Below are 5368 nucleotides of genomic sequence, written 5' to 3' on the forward strand. Positions count from 1 at the left end.
TAATGCACCATTAATGCTTCTTAACAGAGGTTTCCATGTCAGCATAAATAACAATTTTCATGACCAAATTACCCTTGAATGGTGAGTTAGAGGAAAAATGGTCTTTTCAGTTTTCAATTTTCTTGTTTTTTTTTGAATTTTTAGTGTTTTGTTATAATTTCCAATGTTTTTTATAGTTTCTGTTTTTTTACATTTTTCTATTTTCTACAATCTATAAAATTTCATGTATTTTTTGTTATTTATTTGCAATTTCTGTGTTTTCTATAATTTTTGGTGTTTTTTCTACAATTTTTATTTTCTGATTTTGCTTTTCAATTTCTTTAGTTTCTATAATTTGAAAATAATTTTTTATTTTGTTTGCAATTTCTTTACTTTTTTTATTTTTTGTAATTTCTATGTTTTTTATGTATTTTACATTTGAAAATATTTTTTTGAACTTTTTCGTTTTTCCATGTCTAAATATTAAAATGGTAATATATTAACACCCGTTAATTTATTTGGTATATATTTTATATTTTTCTATGGAGGTTAAAATGGTAAAATATTAACACTCGTTAGCCTGTTTAACGTCAAGTTAGTGACATGGTGAGTTTTAGACAATTTCCCTATTATTAAAGAGAGACAATTAAGAGTGTGTTAATGAAAGGGAAATATTATGTTATTAAAGAGTGACAATTAAGACTGTGTTAATGTGTGTGTGTGAGAGACCATTAAAGAGCTTTAAGGTGTTACAAAATATAATTACCAAAATGTCTAAATATCATGGGCATATAGTTTTCCTATCAAGGTGTCAAGGCGAAGGGTCCCTTGAATTTTTAAAATTAAATAATTCTCCAAGAGGTCTTCCCTCCTAGCTCCTCTACAATCTCCTCTGTCACTTGAAGTTCAAGCTTGAACTTTCTCTTCCACTACATTACCTCCTTTATCATTGGAAGCTCAAGCTCCCACCGTACATTGTTTCCTATTCTTTTTTCTATCCCCCCTTTTTCAAATTAGGCCTATGTTTTCTTTCTTTGTTTTTTTTTTTTTTTCCATATGTATTTAGCTTGGATGGTGAAGATGAAGAGGATGGCATTACTAATTATCATCTATAAAATTAGACCACTAAAAAAATTTGTCGTCTTCATTTGTAAGGAGAAAAAATGACCTAACTGCATGTATTTTTATATAGATATAGGCTGAACAGAATGCATATCCACTTGTGTTTGTGATTTAACTGCATAATTCATTTTTTCAACTAACTAGATAAAGCAATTTATAAATTTCTTGTTACATAGAAATAATAATAAACCTACACAAAAATGGACCTCTATATCCATTTTATGGGAAGTGATTAACTAAGCAAGAGAGCGAGACGAAAAAGAAACCATCCAAAAGAAAAAGGTTAATTATACTTATATGTACCTTGTGGTTTTAGGGAACTATTTATATACCCTATAGTTTCAAAAGCTACTTATATATACCTTTCAAGATGGTCCCACATGGCATAAACAAGCCCTCAATTATGAGTTCGGATCTCCTGCCCACGAGAACTCTGCCCACATTTATCACAACCACATATGGAGAACATCTCATCCCCTGCATAGTATTATGCAGGGGGAGATGTTCCCAATTCATGGAGGATAGTGTATTGTGGGTAGGCGTGGGCAAAGTTCTCGTGGGCAGGAGATCCAGAGTCCTCAATTAATGAGATAATTAGCATCATTTATAGCAATCATTAAATGTTTTAATAATCCCAATTTTACCTTCCATTTGAAAATGCTATTGATCTCCTTCAAAAATTTTGACCAAAACCCTAGATTGATCTTTTTCAACCACACTTGAGCAGTGGAATGACCATGGATTTTTATAAGAGGCTAAAGAACTTAATTTAAATGCTTGACCAATGGAGATGATGACATCGTTACAATTAAAGTTGGGGAAGTTTAAAAAACTAAAGGCACAATGGAGTGAAGATGAAAGTTTGATGGTCTGGTTTGGTCAACATCTTTGTTATCTTTCTTGGGGTAAATTGCTGAAACCTCTCTTGAAGTTTTTGATCATTGTTGAAACTTCCCCTGAAGTTTAGTAATTGCAATCACCTCCCCTGAACTTTTTAATGCAATTTCAAGTAGGCTCCCTCTCGTAGAATCTTCTGAGAAAAGCATGAAAATGTCCAAAATACTCGTGCAATTAATATTGATGCTAGTTTCTACTAGGGGTGGAGAATACAAACTTTATGAACAACAAAAATAAAGAGAATTTAAAGTTGCAGCTTTACCTTTGAGTGACTGATATGAAGGGAAAATTTGAAAAATAAATCAATTTCAAAAAAGAGATTGGAAGGGTTTGGGGTAGTGATACATATGAAGAGAAAATTTAGAAAATAAACACTTTTGTTAAAGGAAACAACATGGGTATTTTGGACATTTTGTTGCATTTTTTTTAAAGATTCTACTAGGGGGGTCTACTTGCAACTACATTACCAAACATTAGGGGAGGTTTAATTTCAACAATTTACCCCTTTTTCTTGTTCCAAACAAGGAGAAGAAACTACAAAATAAGGTAAGCACAAGATGCTCTAATGACTATATTTGGTGAGGTTGCTGTTAATGTTCAAAATGGAGTGACATCCAGGGTGTCCAATCTCTCTTTGAGATGGAACTTTTCCTATCATTCTTCTAGAATGAGTTTGTTCCTCTGGATCTCTATTGTTTATCCCTACCTCCTTTGTAACCACGGAGTCACTCAACAACAACCAAAGTCTAGTAGACTCCATAATCAAAAAGTTCCCAGACCTCTTATGGCCAGTACCATAGCAACCCGTTCAAGCAACTTTGGGGACCCAAGGATTGGAAGAACTGATTAGTATTCAAAGTTTTGACAGATAAAGACATTTGGATTGTAAGCCTGAAAGAATACCTTAAAAAAGCCTAGAACCTGCAAAGTCGGAGGAATATTTCAGATTTCATTGGAGACAGTTGGCTGGTCTGTTTCAAGTCTTTGGCAGATAGAGAAGCTATCATGAACGGAGGGCCTTGGAGCTTTAATGATGATTTAATCATACTAGAACATTGCGAAGCAAATAAATCTCCAGAGAGTTATCGTTTGGATCATGCAGAAATATGGATCCAAATTTTTGGACTTCCAGTGGAATGCCTTGCTGCAGATCGTCAGGAAAGCCATTGCAAGATAATTACGAAAGTAATTATGAAGGTATTTAACAAGACCGGAGACTAGAATTTGAAAGAGGTAATTGAGAGTGATGGGTTAGCCACCAGCTCGTGTGATATTTATATTGAAATCAGTTCTACAGGAGGTGAGAAACTACAGGTACAGTACAGGTAAGACTGGCAACTAGATAGGCATGCCTATGCCTATGATACGTGTTCAACAGAGTTACTTATCTTTATCATTATCCTCAATATGCCCCATCAAGCGAAACACTTTGAGAAGACGTGTAGCTCGGATTGAAGATGAAGAAAACATGGAGTTGGTAAGGCTTTTGTGAAAATATCAGCTACTTGATCCTTGGATGAGATGAATTTTACCAAGATTTTTTTGACAATTAAATCTCGTAAATGAAAGTCAACTTCTACATGTTTGGTGCGTGCATGAAACACCGGATGAGTAGCCAGTGTCGTGCCGATATTGTCACACCAGGAAACCGGAGGCATCTTGGAAGGAAATCCTAGATCAGTCAAGAGGGATTGAAACCATAGTAGTTCTGTTACCAAGTTGGCCAATGCTCTGAATTCGGCTTCAGTGCTGGAGCGAGCTACAATAGCTTGTTTCTTGGCACTCCATGCGATGAGGTTGGGTCCCAAGTACACACAATACCCATCAGTAGATTTATGATCGTCTGGACATCCAGCCCAATTAGCATCACTGAAAGCATGTAGTTGAAGAGATGTCAATGGAGTGAAATGAAGACCAACATCCAATGTACTCTTGAGATAGCGAAGGATCCGTTTCACAGATGACCAGTGAGCATCTGTGGGAGCATGTAGAAAGCGGCAAACCTTGTTGACGGAGAAAGAGATGTCTGGTCTGGTAAGTGTAACATATTGCAGTGCTCCAACTATGCTCCTGTATTCTGCAGGGTTTGGAAGTGCAACACCTTGAAGTGATGACAAATTGCAGGATGTTGACATAGGAGAAGAGATGAGTTTAGCACCAGCCATCCCAGTGCGCCATAGGAGATCTAGAATATAATAGCGCTGAGATAACATCAGTCCGGTAGATGTACGGTATGCTTCTATGCCTAGAAACAAGTGTAGGGAACTCAGATCTTTTAGGGCAAAGGTGTGCGAAAGTGATGCAATGACTTGAGAGACAGTTTGAGAAGAGGACCCAATAACTAAGACGTAATCAACATAAACAAGAATAAATATGGTTTCCTGACCTCGTTGATAGAAAAACAGAGAGGGATCGGCTTGAGAGCATCGAAAGCCAAGATTGATAAGTGCTTCACTTAACCGAGAGAACTAGGCACGTGGAGCTTGGTGTAAGCCATACAACGCCTTGTGCAGTTTACAAACATGTGTAGGCTTGGTTGGGTCTTTGAACCCTCTGGGTTGTCTCACATAAATGCCTTCATTCACAAAGCCATTTAAAAATGCATTGTTGATATCAAGTTGGTGTATATCCCAGCCGTGTGAGACTGTTAACGTAATGATTGTATGCACTGTGACCGGCTTAACCACCATACTGAAAGTATTAGAAAAATCAAGTCCTGGAATTTAACTAAATCCTTAAGTTACAAGACGTGCCTTTGTGACATTCTATGGTTCCATCAGATTTACATTTAATTTTGTAAATCCATTTGGTGCCAATCACATTCATCCCCGGTTGATAAGGAACAAGATGCCAAGTGTTAGCACGATATTCTTAGTGCATAGCATGCTGCCATAGAGGATTCTTGGCTGCAATGGAGTATGTGGTCGGTTCACATTGATTTGGACTGACATCCGCAAGGAGAGTAGCTGGAATGGGGTACCGAGAAGTCATCTTGGCAAGAGAGATTGCAGAACTCATTGACCTTGTAACCATAGTGTGAGTGCATTGGGGAATAGGAGCTGGAATGGCTGGAGTAGAGTCAAGTAATTGTTGAACTAGTCTGGTGTGCTGTGGAGGTCCTAAAGTGGACGATGGACTAGAAGTGGAGTCTGTGGCAGCAGAATTGGGTGAGTGAATCGGAGAGTCTAATGGTGACATATCAGCCTCGGCAATTGTGAAGGTGACTGAAGAGGGAGGAGATGTAGCATTCATCATGGAATTGGATAGGGTATTGAGTGTGGGGCCCGTAAATGGGCCAGCTGCTCTACCTGTGGAAGAAGAGACACCATCTTTCATGAGAAAGAGAGGGTTGGGAGACACCAGGAAAATG

This window comes from Nelumbo nucifera, chromosome 4 (genome assembly GCF_055504915.1).
Source record: "Nelumbo nucifera cultivar China Antique chromosome 4, China Antique-T2T, whole genome shotgun sequence".
Taxonomy (NCBI): domain Eukaryota; kingdom Viridiplantae; phylum Streptophyta; class Magnoliopsida; order Proteales; family Nelumbonaceae; genus Nelumbo; species Nelumbo nucifera.